Below are 23828 nucleotides of genomic sequence, written 5' to 3'. Positions count from 1 at the left end.
ACCTCCTTCTGTTACCACTATGGAAACATGAGACATACCTCTCTGGTTCTTTGCGTTTGGCAAAGACATAATTTGGGAAACTTCAAGTGTGTCACCTGTGGTGTGAGGTGATTTGGAGAATGAGGAGGAGAGATTGTGTGTGTCCCGCAAGTTTTTCTCAGATGAATGAACAGCTATTTCAAAAGATGTTTCAAAAGATACATTTTTAACTACTAGGCATGAAACATAAGCCAGATATGGAGGTGTGTACCTATCATCCTAGGAATCAGGGAACTGAGGCAGGAGAATTGTCATAAATCCAAGGCTAGCCTGGGTTACATGCTGTGACTTTATTTCAGAAAGCAAAAGGAAAAACAAAGGTTGTCTGAGAGCCAAAGGTCCAAGAAATCTGGTCCACATGTGTTTAACTGTGACTCTGCATGTTACTTTTATAATCAAGAAAAAAGGAAGTCAGAGATCTATCTCCATAGTGTACCACTTGCCTTGGCAGGTACACAATTACATACTCAACACTGGGGGAGGGGGGTCACAATTCTGATTAAGATAAAATATGACATAAAGTCAAACTCGGAAGACATTTCATGGCACATTTCAGTACACTACCTGGGTCCTCTGTTTTCATTCCCACACTCAATACTCTCTCAGACACCCATCTTTGAGAAAATTCTACTTCCATCAACTTTCAGAGGGTCCAGTTTCATCAGTCTTCAAGACAGTAGGCAGATGTTAAAAACCCAGTCACAGTTACTTGTTCCCAAAGAGAAGAGTCCTGTCCTCAACTTGGGTCAGGGAGCAGAGTAAAATAACAAAGTCATTATGAAACCCACTGACTGGCCATCTGTTGTCCCACCTGTCCAGAGTCGCATTGGTCAGATGAGGCGGGGGCTGTGCCGCCTGCATCAAAATCAAATGAAGAGTTGGTGGGACGAGGAATGAAGATTGCTGACATCAATTTCCCGAAGAGCCCCGAGCATCCTTGCTCAAAGAGTGAGATGTCTTCTCTAAGAATCCCCAACAGAGAAGAAAATGGAAACTATTCCAAATCCAGCATGCCCCACCAGTGCTGACGCTAAGTTATAGATATGAAAGTGGGCAGAGGTGAGAGGGCGGGGCCACTCACAGGATAAAGGCACTTCCTGGCGAGTCTGATGACCTGTTTGGTCCCTGCAACCTACTTGCTGGATGAAGAGAATTGGCTTCTCAAAGTTGTCCTCTCTCTCTCTCTCTCTCTCTCTCTCTCTCTCTCTCTCTCTCTCTCTCTCTCTCTCTCTCACTCACACACACACACACACACACACACACACACACCAATAAAGTAACAGCAGGAAGGGGTCCTCAGGGGAAGCAGACTTGGGTTGTCTCAGAATCAGACAAGCATGCCTAGAGGTCTTTTACTTTTCCAGGCCTTCTCATCCCTCTTTATGATTTATTAAAGCTTGCCTGAGGATTCAAAAAGCGAAGCCAGCCACAAGCCAAAGAAGCCAGGAACACACCTTTAACCCCAGCAGCCAGAAGCTGGGAGATGGTGATACACACCTTTAATAATAGGACTCGGGATTAAGAGGTAGATGGATCTCTCTGAGTTCAAGGCCATCCAGGGATACACAGATCAAATCGGTCTAAAAGAATAACAGAGCTGATGTTTTTAATCCTAGCAGCCAGAAGCTAGGAGGTGGTGGTGCACACCTTTAATAATAGGACTTGGGATTAAGAGGTAGACAGATCTCTGTGAGTCCAAGGCCACCCAGATTGACACAAGATTGATCCAATCCTAAAGAGAAACAGCTCATACAAAGATGATCTCAGCACCTGGGATTACACGTCTTTATTCCCAGCACTAGGGAGGTATATAAGACAGGAGCAAGGTCTCAGTATCAGCATTCATTCTCCAGTCACGTTGAGAATAGGAACGCCCCAGCCCCGATAGATGAGACTAGGAACGCCCCAGCCCCGATAGAGGTGAGAGCTCTCTGGTAGCTTGGCTGCTTTGCTTCACTAATCTTCATTCAGGTTGAACCTCAATATCTGTCTCTGGGTCTTTTATTTTTTGTGCAACATGCCTCCACTTCAGCCATGAAAAACCAGGCCCCTCTTCAGAAGGAACAGAAGAGCTCAGAAGCCTCTGAACTCCAAGAGGGAGGCTGTCAACAACGGGCTCGGCAGCCTGCAGGGTGATGAAACCTCCCAGACTGAGGGAGAAGTCCACGGCCAGGAATGCCTGCTCCGAGAGCTCGCTAATTGCCATCCTTGCTGTTAGCAAAACCAGATGTGTGCCTGCAAAGAAAGTAAACATCTGAGGTCAGCATATGTCCCTCTCTGCAGATCTAGTTTGGCGCTTCAATGGGAGCAGATCATCTCTGAGGCAGAGTGGAACTTTTCTATGTTGGTGTCAAATGACAGACTCACGTCTGTAGATTAGGTTGACTGCTTTATCAGACATCTACATGATAGATCCTTTTCTGACATGGGATAAGCACGAGAGTGTAAGATCGAAGACCCCGTGTGTGGACCGTAGCTTTAACATGCTCTTCTCTATGGCCCGGGGCACGCCACTTAAGTTCAGTGCCTACATCTGTAAAACGGAGTTTTGGTTTTAAAAAGAGTTTCAAATGGAAACATACATGGGCTTAAATTTACACGCTGGTGAAACAGGACCTCGGGAGAGAACGGAGCCTGGGATGGACTCTCTGGTGAGCCGCTGTTACTGTGTACTCATGCCAATGACTTTAACGTGATGCTGCGCCCCTGTGTGCCACCCTTCCCCCTCCCCCCCCCCCGTGCTTCTTCACCCACTCATCTGTCACAGAACTCACAAAGGGATCCAGACCCGTCATGTCAGCCTCCATCCAGTGGAGAGCCTATCGTATTTACCTCCACCATGGGCTTGTTTAGATTGTTCCATGGTGCCTGAGGGAGTAGTCTCCAAAGAATTTAGCTACCTAAGTTGGCTTCTATTCTTCCTTAATAGTCATTGAATACCTACAGTGTGCCATGTATGGAGCTACAGAAGTGACAAGGACATGATAATGATAGCCATAATTCAGTCATTATTTAGTATATAGTCTCATGATTCATCTGCTCTCACACACCTCTCATCACCCTAATCACCCTAATCTTGTGTTTTTAAGGTTTACTTATTGAGTGTGTGTGTGTGTGTGTGTACCCAAGTGCACATATGTGTATCATGTGCAGAGAGGAGTGTGTGGGTGCTGGAAACCAAACCCAAGTCTCCTGCAAGAGCAGTAAGTGCTCTTAACCTAGAAGCCAGATCCCAGCTCCAGGTTAGTCTTTAAACCTAAGAACTACTAGTACCCTTAGAAAAGGCAGCCCCTAACCCATCATCTCACCTTACTCAGTGACTTCCTGTTTCCTCTTTGGCAAAATCATGGCAGAGCAACCGGTACCAGAATCATATGTGTTTTCATGGAAGTTGCCTTGGAAACCATGATGCTAACCTGTAGTGATTGATAGCCAAACCACCTCTGGAGGTTCTGAGAATCCAGTCAAAAGTCACTCAGGGCCTATGATCTGTCATGGGACGCTGGCATCACCTCCTCTGTCTGGGGTTTCTGAAGACATGAATCAAAGTCTACCTGTTGGCACCTGAGTGAAGTCTTGTCACCAAGCTGGACATGTAAATTGCACTGCAGATTTCCTCTGACCAGGGTGCAAAGGGCTTGCCAAGGTTACAACAGATGTATTTCAAGGCATGCCCCCACCTTCCTTGGCTGGCAGATGAGCTACAAGTTCGATGCAATGTATGAGCTTGGTAAATTGTCATGCAGGGGAGGTTTCGTTACTCTCCACATGCCCACCTGTCCTCTTGTTACCCTCCCCTTTCTTTCAGCAATAAAAATCCTCCAACTTCTAGCTGGTCACAAAACCATGCAGAATAATTTTGCACTGACCTTTGCTACTGTGATCAATGGATAGGATCAATGGGTGTCATAGGGCTTATCTAGGAGTAGTCCAAAGTAACTAACTAGCATGTATCTGCCCCTGTCTCTCCTGTCCCTTTTGCCTCCCTATAGCTTGGAGCATAAGGGTGGTGACTGAAGCTCTTTCATGTGCTTTTAATGTTGGAGTGACCATGTATTACAGGTGCCTAAAGTGGAACAGAGCTCCTAGTCTGGAGCTGTCTAGCTCTGAACTTTGTGCAAAGAAGAAATGATCTTACAGAGTTTAAGCCTTGCTACTTTGGGCCCTGTCACAGAGGAATAAGTCCTCACTGGGTGTGTGCATTCTAGAGTTGTCTAGACTCAGCCACCTAGAAGCCCATCTGTCCCTTCTTTAAAGTGGGGACGCAAAAGCCAGCAGGACTACCTTCCATGATTGTATAAATGAACTGAAAACAAACAGTGCTTAACCTGTGTAAAGCCCAAAATGGACTGGGCCTATAAGGACTATCTTAACAACAGCTATTTAATATATAAATGAAGAGATTCCCCAAAGGCACAAGATTGGACTTTATTCTCCAAAGCTCCATATAGTTCTTTTTAACTGCTCCAGTAACAGCAACGGTTATAATAGTAATGTCCTTTTAAAACTGGGGTGGAGATCTGTCTTAGTGGCAGGGTGCATGCTTAGCATGCACACGGTCTGTACTACCCCATTTTATTGTCCGTTTGACACAGGCTAGAATCATCTGGGAAGGAGGGATCTCAGTTGGGAAGATGCCTCCATCAGACTGGCCTGCAGGCAAGCCTTTTGGGGCATTTTCTTGGTTGATGACTGATGTGGGAAGGCGCAGGCCACTGTGGAAGGTGCCACTTCTGGGCAGATGAGTCTTGGGTTGTGTAAGAATTCAGGCTAAACAAGCCATGAGGAGTAAGGCATGGCCTCTGCTTCAGTTCCAGCTGCCAGGCTCCTCCCTTGAGTTTCTGCACTTACTTCCCTTAGGTCAGGACATGCCAGCGGAAACCCAGCGTCTCCTACCCAAGTTGGTTTGGGTCAGGGCTTTGTCACAGCCACAGAAAGCAAACCAAAACATGGGCATATGTTTGCTCCCTTGCACCTGCAAATAAATAGGATTTTTATGTAGCACTTGGTAACTTAACCTGGTGGGCTAGGTGTTATTATCATTGTTGTTTTGAGGCAGAGTTCTACTATAGTGCCCAGGCTGGCCTGGAACTTGCTATGTAGCCCAGAACGTGGACTCATAATCGTCCTGCCTCCCACCTCTCAAGGGTTAGATTTAAAGGTTCATACCACTGTGCCCAGAGAGTTAGGTATTATTACTTTTATTCAAGGAGAAGAAAATTGACACTCAGAAGAGTCAAGCCAAGGATTACACAGTTGCTAAGAGACAGTGGTGATATTTAAACACAGATCTTTCCCTTCCAAATCCCCTCCATTTTCCACACACTTTCGTTTGCTCTTCAATGCAAACGGAGGCACCATTGTGCACTATACTTCCTTACATGCCATCCAGGTACTTTTTTTCTCAAGGGCTAGATTTTTCTGTTAGTAAAGAGACAAAAAATGTGCACATCTCTACATAAGAGATGCTGTTTTCTTGTTCCTGGCAGAGCCCCAATTCGACTAGGCCCCTCATGTGTTTATACGAAATGTTAGTCCTAGAACTTGCTTTAGAGAAACTGATGCAATTGAGCCTTGGCCAGGGTCAAAGAGGAAGGCGAGCCTCCAGCCATGTTGATTGCAGAGCCCAGTCATAATTCTGATATTCAGGCTCACACTGAAAGGGGCTCTTGTTGGACGGGGCCAGGCTGGAAGACAGCGCATGTGTTTTGAATTGGCAATTCTTTTAACAGAAGCAATTTGGAACCCAGACAGGGAAGCAGCCACTGCTGGGACCGTTACAGCCATTTTCCATGTCCCTTGAGGGCAGGGCCCGAAGTGCCTTTCTGAAGGGATAGATGCAAAGAAGAACTTTTCACTCTGGTAGCTGTGAAAGACATACACAAGTAGTTTGCAGAACTTTGTTATTAGTGGGGCTTTCTGTCAGGCACAGGTGGAAAGTGTGCTGTGTTCCCACCAGTAGGAAATAGGAAGTGAAAACAGGAAGTCTTGATATAGTGGCTTCCAGCAACAACTTCATGTGACAACCCTGAGTTCAAATCCTAGCTTACTGGTTCAGTAACTCAGGCCAAGTTTCTTCACCATTCTGAGTCTTAGTTTGCTCACCCAGAACAGAGTAACTGAGGTTGAAGTAAAATATATCCAATTTTATGGAAGGTGTTCAACAGATATTCATTTCGTCTTTTGCGTATAAAGCTTTCCCTAGTCTGTGACTCTATGATTCATCACTTCCTGGAATTCTAAGATACCCGTAACTTTCCAAGAGTGGAAACAGCCTGAGCCCTGGCTTCCAAGCCTTTCCCAGCATCTGTGAGAGGTGAGTGGTAGTGACTGATGAGAAACCAACAACAGGGCCTGATTAGTAGACCCCCCCCACACACACACACTGGGACAAAGACAAACTTGTTGAAAACAAGTGCTTCACAAGGTACTAGAATCCTGGTGGAATGTGATTCGATGGCTCATACCCCAGCTGCCTGTGGAGATCAGCACCTAGAAGCTCTTAGACACCCAGGACTAAGTCGGTCCTAGTACTTTGGGTACAGGGTTCCGAACCTCAAGCACTGATAGGACTCGTCACCATCTGCCTCACCTGAGGACCTGATGACCATATATATATATATATTCTTTTCTGGGAAAAAGCTTTTCAAAGCCTATATGAAGTATTCTCAAGTGAGGCCTTTATAGAGAGGACATACACAGAAAGAAAATAATTCCCTGCAGCTGACAATATTGCTTTAGAACAAATCACTGCAAAGGTCTTGGGCTCAGTGGTAGGGTGTTTGCCTTGTATACACAGGGCCCTGGGTTCCATCCCCAGCATCAAAAAGGGGGAAAGTCACCCAATAAGTTGATTGTGTTCAACTTGGGCTTCCTTCCTTGGCATGTATCACACAACAAAGACGATGAAAAGATGTACATGCCATTTGCCTCCAAGCCTCTTACAGCCCACCACATCATTACAAGAAGCCAAGGTATAGAAGAGTAAGATTCTTTTGTTTTGCTTTGTGTTTTTGAGAGAGAGTTTCTTTGTGTAACAGCTCTGACTGTCCTGGAACTAGCTCTGTAGACCAGGCTGGCTTTGAACTCACCTGCCTCTACCTCCCAAGTGCTGGGATTAAAGGTATGAACCACTGCTGCCTGAAAAGAAACAAATTTCTTTAGGATATACATTCTTTCTAAAAACAAACAAAAACCTTAGCAGAGTGATGGTGGTTCACGCCTTCAATCCCAGCACTTGGAAGTCAGAAGTAGAGGGATCTCAGTAAATTCAAGGCCAGCCTGGTCTACAAAGTGAGTTCCAGGACATCCAGGACTATTACATACACAGAGAAACCCTGCCTTGAAAAACCATAGAAAGAAAGAAAGAAAGAAAGAAAGAAAGAAAGAGAGAGAGAGAGAGAGAGAGAGAGAGAGGGAGGGAGGGAGGGAGGGAGGGAGGGAGGGAGGGAGGGAGGGAGGGAGGGAGGGAGGGAGGGAGGGAGGAAGGAAGGAAGGAAGGAAGGAAGAGAGAACTGTTTCTCACCTTTATGTATATCAATATGTAGCCCAGGTTGACCTTGAATTCCCCATCCTGACTGCCAAGTTTAGAGACATGCATACCACACCTGGCTCCCTCCTTTTTAATTTATAATAAATTAAAGTAAGGTTTTCCATAGTCAGCTGCAGCTGGTCCAAAGTGAGCACAAACCATTGATAAATGGATTTAAAAAATGTACTTTATGGAACAGTTCTCTGGGGATAAAGGGTAGAAGATGTTTCTTTACTCGGTTCTCTGCCCCCTCCGCCCCCCAGGAAATAGAAACCTAAAAGAAAGGGCTCTAGTTCTCTGTAGCTTTCCATTCTCGGTAGCTGGGAAAGGCTGCTGCCTTGCCAAGTCTGGCATGGGGTGGCCATTATGACAGTCCACTAGCGCCTCCTATGGTCCATTTCCGGAAGTTAGCCATGACCTATAAACTGCAGAACCTTTTAAACCTTTCTAACTAACCAATCTCAGAGCTTCAAAATCATCACTGCACCTCTGATTCTGAGAGGAGCAGCTGGAAGTCACGTCCCGGGATTATCCTAGACTTCTGGGATACTAGAAGTCCTTAGAGCACATAGCCAAGTTAAAAAGAAAAGGTGTGGAATTAATTATGAGCCTTATTATTTAAGGTAGAGGGTTGGGAAATGCGGGGTTAAATAGAATCAATAAACATTAAATATGGAGGTTACTTTCTGCTGTTCCTCAGAGCATTTGTTTTATATTTATATCTCCCAAGGGGAAGTGGTATTTCCCATCACCTGACAACAGATCAGCAGCCCCAGAACGTGTAAAGAAACGAGTTAACTAGCACATGCCTTTGATTCCAGCACTTGGGAGGCAGAGGCCAGCCTGATCTACAGAGCGAGTTCCAGGACAGCCAGGGCTACACAGAGAGATCTTGTCTCAAAAAACAAATAAGCCCAAAACAATACAGAGAAACCCTGTCACCCTGTCTCAAAAAAACAAAACAAAACAACCCAAATAAACAAATAAATAATAATTAGTAAGCTGAGTCCTAGGAAGGTCACACACACACACACACACACAGAGAGAGAGAGAGAGAGAGAGAGAGAGAGAGAGAGAGAGAGAGAGAGAGAGAGAGTTCACCTCTAGTGTCTGTAAAGCACAGTTATTTGTATGTATGGCATTACCTGCGACCAACAGTACCAGGAAGACAAGTAGACCCCTTTCATGTTTGGTCCCTTCTTCAGGGATGATTTGTTTCCAGTACATTCACTCTGACTTCTCTGTTCTTGGAACACCATGAAATTTTCTGTTGAACAAGCACCTATTAAGCAACTACTGCCTACACATACAAATGAGAGCAAAAGAATGCACAATCCAAGAAGAGCCGAGATTTGGTGGCTCGGGGTCTGTTTCGGCCACTTGCTAGCTGTGCTTCTGGATGAACTGTTTATGAACCTTAAAAGGCAGACTCCCCATGTACAAATCAAGGCTGATAACATGTTCTTTTCTAGAGTGTGTTGAGGCTGTCATCAGATACTATCGACAAAATAGTTAGCACAAGGCTAGCTTATAGAGAAAACTTGGTAAATGTTTACCATTTCCATTGTTGTTGTTGCTGAGATAATTCAGGCGTGGGGCCTGCCCTCAAGGACTTGATAGTTCCACTAGAGGCAGGTGACAAGAACACTTACAGAATTAAATAGCAGTATGAAGAAATGGACCAGAGAGGCAATCAAATTTCATGTCATTTGCACACTCCAGTCTGCTTTTAGTGACTGCCTAAAAGGCCACTTAAATTTAGTTCTTTTGTAGGTGTTTTATTCGCACATATTAAAGTACATAGCAAAGGGTTTTATCATGACATTTTGTACATGTACATGATGTAACTGAGTCATATGCCTCCCCCATTACCTTCCTTCATCCCACTTCTAGTCCACTTATCTTTTCATTTTCTCAGTCCTCTTTCATTTCCTTTCCCTTCTTCCCTGGATGGTTTTATGTCAAGTTGACACAAGCTTGAGTCTTCAGAGAGGAGGGAACCTCAACCAAGAAATTGCCTCCATGATATCGAACATTTTCTTGGTAAGTGATTAATGTAGGAGGGCCCAGCCCATTGTGGGTGGTGTCGTCGTTGGGCTGGTAGTACTTGGTTCTACAAGAAAGCAGGCTAAGCAGGCTATGAGAAGTCAGGAAGCAGCATCCTCCATGGCCTCTGCATCAGCTCCTGCCTCTTCCGGTTCCTGCCCTGTGTGAGTCCCTGCCTTAACTGCTTTGGACAATGAACTGTTACATGGAAGTGTGAGAGAAATAAACCACTTTCTCCCCAGGTTGCTTTTGGCCACAGTGTTTCATCAAAGGAATAGACACCTTCCTTCCTCCCCTCCCTCCCTCCCTCCCTCCCTCCTTTTTTTTTGTTTTGTTTTGTTTTTCGAGACAGGGTTTCTCTGTGTAGCCCTAGCTGTCCTGGAACTAACTCTTGTAGCTTTCCCTCTTTTTTTTTTCTTTTCTTTTATTTCAAGATCTCCTGTGTAACCCAAGCTGACCTTGAGCTCTGGAGCTTCATGTCTCAGCCTCGCAGAGTGCCTACACGCCACCCTGCTTCGTTCATTCAGATTCTTATACTAAGGCTGCCAAACCAAGCATAGAGATCAGTGTCTATAATCACAACACTTGTGGGGCTAAAACTGAAAGATTGCCAGTTCAAGGCCAGCCTAAATTGCAAATCAAAACCTTGTTTAAAAACAAACAAAAAGCAAAACAAAAAACACTCAGTGACACATGTCTTTAATCCCTGCATTCCAGAGACAGCAGCCAGCAGATCTTTGTGAGTTCCAGACCAGCTAGTCAGGGCTACACACAGAGACTCTGTCTCAAAAACAAAGCAAAAAGCACCAACCCCACAGATGTGACTCAGTGGTAGAGATTCATCTGTAAATCATAAGACCCTAGGTTCGATCCCCAACGAAACAGAGACAGAAGCAGAGAGAGAACAAGGCTTTGACAGCTATAAAGAGAAAGAACAGCAAATATATAAGTAAGTAAAAGTCAGTGACATTTATCACGGGAAAGTGGAGTGGAGATACGTGGTTAGAAGGCTGGGATTTGCTGTTCCTACAACACGTGGTTAAAAGATTAGACAGATCAGTAAATTCTGAAGGAGGGCAAATAGATCTCCCTGGGGGGTACGTTGGCTATAACAAGGAAGTAAGATGGGAAACAATGTAGCAAAAGGAGAAAAATTTGTGAGTAAAAGACTAAAACCCAACACAGCCTTTTTGGGGTAGCCGATCTGGAAAAGGATTTGATGCTAAAGGTTCACTTTGTAACTACGGTAACCAGAGATACTGTTCTGGTCACCCACAATCAAAGAGGCTGCCCATGATTCTAATAGGCTCCCTCATACACCTCACCATAGGCCTACATCTGAAGGAAACTGATTTGGGTGCCGTTCAGTTCCTGCCATGAAGCTGGAAAAGGCTCTTACTCAGCTTGTGTTCACAAAGAAAATCCTCCCTGCCAGGTCCACGGTACTGCCTATCACTCTGTGTCTTTTGAAAACTACTTCCGAATGTTCCTGTCATTCATTACAGCGCCAGGCATCTAAGCTTCTCAATAAATGTATATGGGGGGGGGGGGACATTGAAAATGAAGACTCAACCCACCAGAAGCTGTAGTATCCCACACACAGAAAACTGACGTTAGGAGGGCTATCAAAAAGGTAACTTAGGCCAGTCACAAAGAAGCATGGGAAGTTTTGAAAACATCCTCTTGCAAAACTCCCTAACCTGACATAATGAGACCTTATCCGTCCATTCGTTTTCGTCAGAGTCTCCCACACGCAGCAGACATCTCTGTGTTTGCTTAGAAGTGTCAGGGATCCAAATCAAATTCCTCTAAGTAGGGGAGAGGGGATGTTAAAAGGATAATTTGATGACCATGAAATTTCATGGACAGGGATAAGCCCAGCGCTTGAAAACTGGGGGTCTGAGCACCATCAGAGTTCTCCTTCCTTCGCTTGTTTCTTGGGCTCCCTCACTCTTCATTCGCTTCGCTCCTGCTGAAGACCCACGTTTCCCATGTGGTAAAAGACATAGGGGCCAACGGCTCCTAAATTTACTAGTACCCTACAAAGAGACTGAACATTTTCTCTGGTTCCAAGACAAAAAGTCTCAGGAAAGACCTCTTTGAAGTAGGAGGAGTCAGTCCAACCTGGAGAGTCTCAGGACAATTCAGCAGTTCATGTGGGGGACACAGAGGTGGGGGGCGGAGAGGAAGCAGCTCTGGGAGAAGGGAGAATGAAATGCTGGGCAAATGAGGTAATGCAAGCACTTCCATGGTGGTGGTACTGTTCTGGCAAGTGCTGGAACCTACCAAGAGAAATGAGTTGCTCAGATGACCTTTGAAAGTGACATCCACGGCTGGCTCCAGCCTGAGCTCTCTACTTCCAGACCCAGCAAAATATATGCAGACAGAGGCAAAAGGCTCGCACCATGCTGGAACCAGGACCCAAAACAAATCCTTTCTCCCAGAAGTTGTTTCTGTTCGTTATTCTCTCCCAACAGTGAGAAAAGTGATACACATGGCAGTGGAACTTAGCTGTCAACCGACAGTTCTACTAATTTAATAAACATCTAATCTCTGGCCCAATGTGAGCTATAGGCAAGGGACTGCAGTAGATTTAAGGAATGTATAACAGAACTTTCCATCCTTTTCTGTAAATAATTGTTTCTCAGGGGAGTAGGCATTCAGAGATACAAAGAAACATAAAGCATACTTGGCTTGGGACCTTTAGCAAATTCATGATAATAGCCCAAGAAAGAAAACTCTACCCAGAGAACAGTCATGCAGCAAGCTGTGTGTCATCCATGATGGGGCAGGAGACTCCAGGTGAGACAGGTCAGTGCAGGCTCTTGGGAGGGGCATCTCAGAAGCATCAATGGTTTTGCAGGAGACATCAACGGTTTTGCAGGGCCTTCCGAGGGTGTGGAAGCTTTGTTTACACGTACATGTGTTTTAGCGTGCAGTATTTTCACAGCATCACACCCCATGAGCCATCTGCATCTGGAGGCTCTCTGGAAACAGCCTGCAGTCAGACTGTCCTTGTTCACAGGCAGGACTGCTGCCCACAGCTCTTCTGATAGTCTTGTTTTCAGTTGTTATGGCCTGTTGGATCAAAGCCCCTGAGTTTGATGCAAGTTCAAAATAATTTCCTTCAAGATTAACTCATCTCTCTGGGCTTGGGGAGCCGCATAGCAGCATCTGGTGTGGCCTTCAGAGGCCTTTTTCACCCAAGGAGTTTCAGATTTCGATATGCGAGCCATCATGCTGGAAAACACGGACGGGAAGTGGGTCTGGGTGACTTTATCTTGTAATGAGAGCCCCACAGAACACCCCACAGTCATGTTTTGCACATGACTATAATAAATGCCACAAACTATAACAGGTTCCTTATCAGTCTGTTCCTTGCCAGAGTGACTGAACTCCAGCTGTGGGGTTGAAACCCCTTGTGAACTTTCTCTGGGGCCATTCCATAGCCTGTCCTAGGCCTGTGAGTAACACCCTCCCTGTGCACTCAACAGCCCTTTGCTCACATTTTAATGTAGCCTCGGGGAATCTGTTGGATGGCTCCTATCCTCAGACTCCATCTACAACCTCCCTGTCTGCCTAGGCCTGCTGGCAGGACCTCAGGACCATCTCCCTGCCTTTTGGTAATCCTTGGCTAGTTTTCTCCATGCAATGCATTTGGTATTCCCAGCTCTTTCCTCTGCATCTCATGGTCTAGCCTAGGCATCCCTGGAGTTCTCTTCCAGGGTGAGATATTGCATGCTCTTAAAAGGGAGACACTGCAAAGCTAAGAGTTGGGCGTTGTGGCGGGGATGAAGGACTTTCAGTGTCGTGATTCTCATGACCCAAGGCTTACCCAAGATGCTTGGTATGAACATAAAGATATGAAGCTAATCCTGGGCAGGAGAGACAGTTCAATGGTTAATAGCATGTATTGCTCTTTCAGAGGACCCAAGTTCAGTTCCCAACACCCATATCAAGCTCACAACCATCTGCAACCCCATCTCCAGAGCAATGCAATGCCTCCCACCTCCCAGGCATTATATATACAGAGACACTGCACATAAATTACAAATAAAATAAATATTTTTTAAACATCATGTCTGGGTCTGGGGAAATGGCTCAGTCAGTAAAGTTCTTGTCCCACAGAATGAAGGTCTGGGTTCATCCAAAATGTCTAGTTGTGGCAGCATGCCTATAATCCCAGCACTGGGGACAAAGAGACAGAGAGATCCCTGGGACTTAATGGCCAGTCCAGTCCAACTGGTTCAATGAGATACCTTGTCTCAAAAAAAAAAAGCACCCAATGTAAGCATCTACCTTCACACATGTACACATACACATCCATGAACACACATGGGCACACATGAGAACATGCACACATATGAACACAAAAAAATCACATCTGGGACTGCTCTTTTTAAAGAACAAATACAAAGATCCAAGGACATGGTCACGGAGTAAAAAGGAAAGAAAGATACACAGAAGTAAGAAAGGTAGAAACCCAGAGGGAAAAGGTAAGCTAGTTTAACTTAAGCAAGGCTGGCTAGAAACAAGCCAAGCTGGGCATTCATAAGTAATCATAAGATTCCTTGTGATTTATTTGGGAGTTGGATGGTGGGCCCCTCAAAAAAGCCAAAAGAGCAAAAATGACATACAACAGAAGTCTCTGCTTCCAAGTGAAGGAGCAACAAAGAAAGGGAAATAAAAACCTAAGAGCAGTGGCCTGTATTTAAAAGAGAAATGTATTTAAATGGTCAACTGTGTCTGAAACAGCAATATTGGAGAATACAGAAGCCACTGGCATCAAGAAGGTTCTTGGCAAGTGTTTTCCAAAACAAATATTTCAGTAGTAGGTCTGGAAGAGGCCGTTAGAAAGGGGCAGGAAGTGCAGACCACAAACATAGGAAGAGCAGTTAGATCATGGTGGAGGAAACAGGGAACTGTTTTCTGTCTCTTCAACTGCAGATTCTGGGCCTGGGGCCCAGGACTCTAGTGCTGCTGGGCCCTCCAGGTGAGGCTGGCCTGCTGAACCAGAACTGTGGGGCTCGGCTGTCATGGTGCCCGTGGCCCAGGCCCTGAAGTTCCACTGTAATTGCTCCGTGTCCTGGGGTTTCTCAAGCTCTCCTGGTGACTCTAATGTGCAGCCGGGGTTGAACACCACTGCTGAGTCTGGCGGTGTCGCATGCCTTTAATTCCAGCACTTGGGAGGCAGAGGCAGGTTGATCTCTGTGAGTTCAAGGCCAGCCTGGTCTACAGAGTGAGTTCCAGGACAGTCAGGGCTGTTACACAGGGAAACCCTGTCTGGGGGGTGGGGAAACCATACTGCTGTAGAGAGAGAATAGTTGAGGGGGTGGAGTCAAGGAGGAGGGAAGGGTTGGTTTGTCACACAAGCTCCAGCTGGACCGGGCTCCATGATCGTATGGGTCACTCAACAAGCTCCTAGATCCCTGAGTTCGGGGAATGACTGTCTCAGTGGGTTGTAAGGACAGGGCTAGGATGCAAATGGCACCATTAGTGCTCCTTGACAGATGGCTCCAAGAAGAACCTGAATTCCTGGGCATCAAGGCAGGCAAGTGGGTAGTGTTGGAGCTTGAACAAGTGGGTCTCTTTAGACAGCAAAGTACTCAAATTTTAAGGAAAATATAACACAATGCAGTACTCTAACCTTTTTATTTTCTCACTTTTTTTCTTAAAGATAGGTTCTCATGCTTCCCAGACTGACCTTGAAGTCACCAGGCAGTGAGGATGACCTTGAACTTCTGGCCGACAGTCTCCACCTTCCAATTACAGGCAGGTACCACCACTCCCAGATTTATGTGGTACTTGGAATGGAACTCATAGCATCATGCATGCTAAGCAAACATTCTACCATCTAAGCCCCACCCCCAGTTCTGTAACTATTTTTAGAGTGACTCAATAGTATTTCGAACACTCTCTAGCCATCATTACTGACCATTTCCAGAAATGCTTCATTGTACCATACAGAAGTTCTCATTCATTAATAATAATATCCATCTCCCTTTCCAGGGCCTGGCCAGGCATGGTGACACACACTTGAATCCCAGCACCTGGCCAGGCATGGTGACACACACCTGAATCCCAGCACCTGGCCAGGCATGGTGGCACACACCTGAATCCCAGCACCTGGCCAGGCATGGTGGCACACACCTGAATCCCAGCACCTGGGTGACAGAGGCAAGAGGATTTCAAGTTTGAGGTTAGCCTAAGCCACACAGAAAGAACTGTTCTCAAAACAAAAACAAAAGACCAGACATGTGAGTTGATTGTGCATCTCCATTGGCTTCAGACCCTTTATTCTGAGTATAATTATTAGTAGGATTGTCTCTTTTGTGCCCCAAAGTGCCTGCTTGGGATGGTACTTACCTATTCTTTCTGCATGTGAAAGACAATGCTAACAGACCCTGAGGATACAGAGAGCAGTAGAAGAGTCCACGATGATTCTCAAATATCTGTCCTAAGTAACCTGCAGGGTGGCAATACCTTTGACCAGACTACACTGTCCAGGAAATGAGACAGAATCTTTTTTTCTTTTTCCTTCCTTCTTTCTTTCTCTTTCTTTCTTCCTTTCTTTTCTTTTTTTTTTTTTTTCTTTTTTTTTTTTTTTTTTTTGAGACAGGGTTTCTCTGTGTAGCCCTGACTGTCCTGGAACTCATTCTACAGATCAGGCTGGCCTCAAACTCACAAAGATCCGCCTGCCTCTGCCTGTGCCTCCTGAGTGCTGGGATTAAAGGCAGACGCCATCACCAGCACTGTCTAGGAAATGAAGTAGTAGCTTCTCTTTGAAAGTCTTGAAGTTGGACAGTTTTTGCAGTGCAAGGGCCTGAGCAGCAATTGTGTAGCAGACACAGTGGATGATGTTTGGATGCAGGTGGGCAGCGTTACCAAGCAAGAACATGTCCCCAGAAGAAGCTCAGGATTGAATTAGTCCCAGAGATTTTATTACAGAGGAAAGCTGCTTTTGATGGCTGTTGAGACTAAATAAAGGTGGGTTATCAAATACTAATCCATTCTGGTTTCAATTTTTCCCTCCTCATTCTCTTCCCTCCAGATCACTGACATGACTGCCTCGGTTGGTGTTTCATGACTTTTGAGTGTCTGCCGAATGAACTGGACCAGTTAACCATAGTCATTTACACAGTCAGTGTTAACTATACCACATCAGGTTGGTTGAGCTGGAAGAATGAACACCCTGGCTTGACAGTCCCAAGCCAAAACTCAGGGACACAAAAATGTCCTATCTCCTTTATAAACCTCATGACCCAAGATCATTACTAATCCCAATTCATCCTTGCCAGCACACCAGCTTGTACCACCCCTGCAGTACGTCAACAACTGGGTAATTATTTAATTATAATGGAGACAGGCTTGTGCTTCCTTCCCTTGCAAGTGATAAGGGATTTTTCTGGTTTCAATTTCAAGGTGGCTCTGTCTTAAAGACTCTGAATGCAGCCAAATAGAGGAATAAATCCACCTGCTGCAGCCTCTGAGGGAGCTTGGGAGCACTACGTGGCTCTTCAAGTATTAAAAAGAAATGAAAGACTGGCTGGGTTCACTGACCTTCTAGATGCATGCATTAAAGACCCTCAGCAGCTGTCTATGTGCTGGCCAGCTCTCCACGTGTATCACTTTGCCTTGAGTCAGATGACCGGGTTGGTACCTGGGACTAGCTTCCCGAGGATAACTCTGAAGCATTGTGAAGAAAGGTAAAATCTAGGCTTTCCCGTCATTGGTTTTAATATTATCCTGCTTTTATAACCAGAGTGAGCGAGCTGGAGCCCAGGACTCCAAGTCCTACAGCTCTCCAGGCTCAGAGAACACTATAGCATGCTCTGGAAGTCAGATGTCAAGCCTGTATATTCACCCAAAAGTAAATGCTGAGACACCTTCTCACACTCATTATGACAGCTACTATCAAAAACCCCAGAAAAAAAAGCAACAAATGAGATCAAGAATAATGAGAAATTGCAAACTTATGCACTGCTGGTCAAAATGTAAAACAGTGCAGCCGTGATAGGGAAACTGTATGGAGCCTCCTCCAAAAGTATTGTCTGGGGTGTAGCTCAGTAACAGAGAGAGGGGGAAAGGAGAGAGACAGAGAGGAGGGGGTGTAAAACCAGGCAGGGTGGCTCATACTTGGAGCCTTGGTCCTTGGAGGCAGGAGGATGACAGTGAGACCGATTTGTAGCCAGTTTAGGCTGCAAACTGAGACCCTATTTTAAAAAGCCAAGGGAAAAACAAGAGTTACCAGATTACATGACAATTTCACTTGTGAGTGTATACCCAAAAGGATCGAAAGCAGGGACTCCAAAGGTTGTATGTTCACCTGTGTCACACACAGTAGCTGAAATATGGAAGCAGCCAGTGCCCTTTGGCTAGTGGCTACATAAGTGTGGGATATTGTGCAGTGAGATATTATCTAGCTTTATAAGGGAAGGTGACCCTGTCACACACTACAAGGCAGAGAAGCCTGAAGGACAGTGCACTAAGTAAAACAAGCCAGCCACAGGTGATGAGGACCACCTGATGCCAAGGCCTAGAAGCAGCAAGTAAAACAGTTTTTTCTAGGGACTAAGGAGACTGAAGAATGGAAAATTCTTGTTTAATGGCTACACACTTTCTCCCTTTTAATGAAGAGAATTATAGCAGAATAAACCCACTTAATGCCATGAGTGTATGCTTTACAGGGCCTGAAATGATGAATGTAATTTCATGTGGGCTTTTGTTGTAGCTGCGTTTGTTTTGTTATTGTCTCCACCCACAAGTTCTTGAGACAAGATCTCACTATGCATCACACACACATGCACAACCTACATGTCACACACACCACACACACCTCACACATACATACACACACACATCACACAAACATGCCAACACACACATACACCTTACATATCACACAGATACACCATACATATCACACACGTACAACAGATACATACTACACACATACCACACATACATACACACACATCACACACACATACACCACTCACATCACACAAACACATCATACACATCATACGCATGCACAACACACACACCAGACACAACCACACATACCACACACATACACACCACATATACACGAACACCACACACACCAACACACACATACATAACACACACCCCACACACACATCACACACAACATACATGTGCACACATCACACACAACATACATGTGCGCACGTACACACGCGTGTGCTCACGCGCGTGCACACACACACACGATAGATAAACAAAGTGGTGCACACATATAATGCCAGCACTTTGGAGGAAGAGGGTCAGGAATTCATGGCCAGCCTTAGCTACATAGTGAGTTTGAAACCAGCTTGGTCTACATGAGACCCATTTGAGAATTTCTTGGGGCTGCTGCCCTGGGAATGGAATAAATGATCTTCCCTTCTGGGCCACCATGACTTTTCCCATAGGAATTGAAGAACACACACCTCTTTCCAAACAAAGGCAGCTCCCAATCCATCCTGCTGTGCCACCCAGAAGCCAAGATGTGGGAAGGGGAAAGTCCTATGGAGCCTCCAGGGCCTGAAAAACAGTGAAAGCCCCAGCTCCAGGTCCAGCGAGTCTTGATCAGCTCAGTGCTCGTCTCCAAGTCCAAGGGTGCTAAAGAACTGACCTTAGCCCACCAAGCATCAGGCCTGTCCTTGACATTTCTACTGAAGCCCTAACCTTAGATGGCTAGAGTCCCACCAGGATATCTACCCTGGTAAAACAGCAAGTAGATGAGACATTTCCCCACATCTGTGTCTTACAGAGCTGGAGCAATGGCTTGGGGGTTAAGAACATTGGCTGACCTCAAAGAGGACCTGGGTTTGGTTCCCAACACCCACATGGTAGCTCACAGCCATCTTTAATTCCAGTTACAGGGGATCTGACACCCTCCTCTGAACTCTGTGGGCAGCAGGTATGCAAACACACACACACACACACACAGAGAGAGAGAGAGAGAGAGAGAGAGAGAGAGAGAGAGAGAGAGAGAGAGAGAGAGAGAGAGAGAGAGAGAGAGAGAGAAGAGAGAGAGAGAGGCAAAACACTCATAAAATGACATTGTTAAAAGATTTATTATATGATGCAGGAAAACTAACAAATTGATCCCTCCCCGCAGTCAGTTTTAAGGCTCTCAATAGGTTTTGCTCCCTCTTTCCCCATGCCTCCCGAATGCCCTATCCTTGGGTCTTTCTGCACCAGGTCCAGGAGGCTCACCAGTCCATTGACTCCTCTGGGGTGCTGTTGTGGATCACTTGTCCAGGTGGGAGAAAGAGAAGATTGTAACTGATTGTTGAGATCTGCCAAGCACAATTCTCAACAAGAGTGATGATGTGTGTGTCCTTGACCCCAGTGCTGGAGGACATGCACAAGGCCAGCCTGGGAGATTATGATGGTCTGTGTCCATTGTCACTAACGATTAAGAAATGTCTAGGGGGATGGAGAGATGGCTCAGAGGTTAAGATCACGGACTGCTCTTCCAGGGGTCCTGAGTTAGATTCCCAGCAATCACATGGTGGCTCACAACCATCTACAATTCAGTTTGGTGCCCTTTTCTGGCATGTAGGCAGAACAGTGTACATGTAATAAATAAATAAATCTTAAAAATAAGTAAATATATTTTATTTTTAAAAATAATCAAACCTAGATCTTTAAAAAAAAAAGAAAAGAAATGTCTAGGGGATTAGTGAAGACGCTTTGGTGTTTGTCCGAGATGATCCCCGGGGACTGTGACACCCTTGATGGGTTCACAGCACAGTGACATCACCAAAAGGTGATGGAAGAAAGTGGGCCACTGGGAGAATGGCTCCCGGGCTACAGCCCTCTCCGGGCCCTTTCTGTCTGCCTACCCATACCTGATAGAGGAGGAAGGTCCACCTCTCTCCTGCCATCAGGATGCGATGACTCTTCTGAAACAGGAAGCAGAGTAGCCCCTTCCTTAAGCCGCTGTGTCAGGCTTTGGGTCATCATGATGAAACAAGACTAACACCATTGTGTGATGTGATCTTGCTTTTCAAAAGAGCACAGTTCTCTCAAAAAATATAAGTGACCTCCAAAAACGCCAAAGAAGGAAATAGGAATTCACATCTGCCAGTCAGTTTGGTCACTCTGATCAGTCATCTGTCCTTTCTCTCTTTACCCTGTGTCCTTTTGTGTATCATTTGAGAGGATTATACAAGTAAATCTACAAAGACAGGAATAGGGCTGTGTACACATGTGTCTCTAACATCACACTACAATTTTCGATTTAAAACCTTGTACATACTAAGCAAGTGGTCTGCACTGAGCTATGAACCCAATGCTTCATTTCTCCAGTCAGGGTCTCTGTAGTTCAGGCTGGTTTGAATTTGCTAGATAGATCAGGCTGACCTCAAACTGTAGTTCCTCCTGCCTCATCCTACCTAGTGCTAGGATGACAGGCAGATGCCACCATGCCCTGCTACTGCTGTATAATGTTGTCCCAGTCAGTTTCGTCATACCAACATCAACTATTCCAAAGGAATTACTGAATTTTGTTTTTATGCTTGTGATAGCTGCTACAGTTTCTATTGCTTACTAGTGTGACAGGTTTTTAGAATCACTGTGGAAACAAACTTGTCACGCTAAGGGGGAAGAACATCCTAACTGGATGACAGCCTTCTGTGTGTTTGGATCTTACTCCTCATCAAAAGGAGAAGGCTAGCTGTGCACGAGTTTCATCACTCTCTGCTCCCTGACTACAGAAGCCGTGTGACCAGCTGCCTCTGGCTCCAACCACCATAAACTCACTGCCCCAACTTCTGCTCAAACTGTGACCCAAATAACCCTTTCCTTTTAGAAGTTGCTTTTGTCAATATTTTGTCCCAGCTATGTGTAAAATAACTAATGCTGAAAGCAAAACTTTAACCACAAGATTTTCTGTTTGGAGAATTCAATCTCCCAAGCTATTTGCTCACATTGACCAACTGAAGTACCTAAGGCATAATTACTACTTATCTGATGTCAAAAATACCGCCAGTCTGATTTTCTTTAATAAGATCTCATTACACATCCAGCCTAGAACTCATTATGAAGAGCAGGCTGGCCACAAACTCATGGCCCCCCTAACTCAGCCTCTCAAGTACTGGGGTTATTGTAACCGTCGTCCCTGGCTTGATTGTTTTAATAGGTTCCACTCCCTTCCCCTCCTCCTCTCTTCTCTTTTCCTCCCCTTCCTCAATGCGATGTAAACATATATACATATGTAGATGTAAATATATTATATACATATTTTACATGTGATGCTGTTGGAAGAGGTATAGAAGGAAAGGATGATACAGCAGCAGATTGCAAGGCCCCATGGAAACCCTGGGTGGGCTAGAGAGTGTGAGAGTCAAAGGGAGGCTGCAGGTGACAGGAGCATTCTGTTGACTGACAGGCGAGCCCAAAGCCTTGCCCTTCCTGTAGTGGCTATTTAAATAAAGAGAAAGTCGGTACAGGGTCGATGACATGTCAGCAGGCCTCTGTCCCACAGCGTCCCCTGCAGAAATCCACGTAGGTGCCCAGCCCACAGTCGTCACATTTGTTTTGGGTGATGACTTTGTCCCTGTGAAAGGGGGACTCATACTTGGCAGTCTCCATGGAGAAGGAAGCAGTTGTGCTTGTTAGAAACAACACAAAATGTCCTAGCAGAAAGGTTTGGGCAGCTAAATCAGTACTTATTGTGAAGTTCCCATTTGTTCCAGAGCTCATGATGGAAATTTCGCACACCGATTTTCTTGCACATGTAAAACAAGTTCATTTGCTCTAACTGCAAAGGTTAGGAAACCACACACCTACTCATTCCATAGGAAATTTGCAAAAGAAATGGTAGCTGAGTTCTCCAAGTGACAGCTATTCAGACATAGATCAGTGTTTCCACAGCCAGTAGAATAGGAAGAAAAGAACTGGAGGCCCAGGGCTGATGAGACGGCTCAGCAGTTAAGAGCACACTCTGCTTTTCAAAGGTCCCAAGTTTGGTTCCCAGAATCCATTGCCAATGGCTCACACCACCTGTAACTCCAACTCCAGGGACTCTGACCTCTGCCACACCAAAACAGGGAATCTGACCTCTATGGCACCGGCACTCACAGATGCACTCATAGGCACAAACCTTAAATCTTTTAAAAAATAAAAAATAAGAGTCTGAGGCCCGCTGTGCCACACAGCTATCTGCTGCAAACGGCCCCCAAGAAGACCTGTCTGTATTAGCAAATGTATCTCCAAGGCACATTGCTAAATCAAGGGGAAAAAAGAAGGCTCAAAGCACTGTTTAGTAGCATAGCTTTAAGTTTTGTACTTGATATAAACATTTAGAGGAGAAAACTGAGAACTGTGGTTTTGCTTATGGAAAAAAAAAACTAATGAAAGTAGCTATCTATAGGTCAGTGGGTAAAAGCACTTCCTGTGCAAATCTGATGGCCTGAGGGTTTGATCCCCAGATCCCATGGTGTAAGGAGAGAATCAATTCCCAAAGTTGCCCCTTGACTTCAACATGCGCTGCAGTTACCTGTACCCCGCCCAATCCCACATACACACTAGCAAATTATAGTTTATTTTTAAGGTTTTTGCTGTTATTTATTTTCATTGCAAAGCAGCCACAGTTACTTTTATTAGTTCTTGATCATAGTCGCCCTTTCCCCACCCCTCCCTATGCAGCCAACTTTCTTTCCTTTTCACCCATCAACTCCAATTTGCCTGTCCATGTTCGTCTGGTTGCATGAGTCGCTGGGGGCCACACTCTGAGAAAATTGGCTCTTAACCTCGCAACAGCTATCACCTGCCAATAATTCCCCAGCTACGGTGGGAGCCCATGTCCATTTCCCCTCCCTGCACAAGACTTAACTTTTAGGTCGTGTGTTAAATTAGGTTACATTTATTCGTAAACTGAATAAATGTAGATACCGCAAAGAAAAAGGACTTCTCAGAGTATACATCATTCGGTGTTATTGTAAGGCTTCAAATCGGCAATATATTGTTTATTCAAAATGTTTACAAGTGCCACGTGGTGGTAGCACATGCCTTTTATCCCAGCACTCAGGAGGCAGAGGAGGCAAATCTCTGTGAGTTCGAGGCCCGTCTGGTCTACAAAGTGAGTTCCAGGACAGCCAGGGCTGTTATGCAGAGAAACCCTGTCTCGGGGGAAGAAAAAAAAAAAGATGTTTAATAGCGAGTGGTTCAAAAGACTTGAGTGCACTGACCAAAC

At 45.3% G+C, this 23828-nt stretch overlaps 1 protein-coding gene across 2 annotated transcripts in view; it reads right to left on the bottom strand.

The window, feature by feature from the left end:
* Window positions 1-1810: 1810 nt before the first annotated feature.
* Window positions 1811-23828, bottom strand: part of Dram1 (DNA damage regulated autophagy modulator 1) — a 63687-nt gene continuing 41669 nt past the window's right edge. The window contains exon 8 of one of the 2 annotated variants that reach the window (XR_005880542.1): window positions 1811-2274. The gene's annotated coding sequence lies outside the window, so the exon portion shown is untranslated. Of the gene's footprint in view, window positions 2275-12117; window positions 12857-23828 lie in introns of those variants that run through there. The other variant, XR_005880543.1, reaches the window with a different exon arrangement.

Source organism: Mesocricetus auratus, unplaced genomic scaffold (genome assembly GCF_017639785.1).
Source record: "Mesocricetus auratus isolate SY011 unplaced genomic scaffold, BCM_Maur_2.0 Super-Scaffold_100011, whole genome shotgun sequence".
In the NCBI taxonomy this organism is placed as follows: Eukaryota; Metazoa; Chordata; class Mammalia; order Rodentia; family Cricetidae; genus Mesocricetus; species Mesocricetus auratus.
This window is presented reverse-complemented; position numbering and strand designations above follow the sequence as displayed.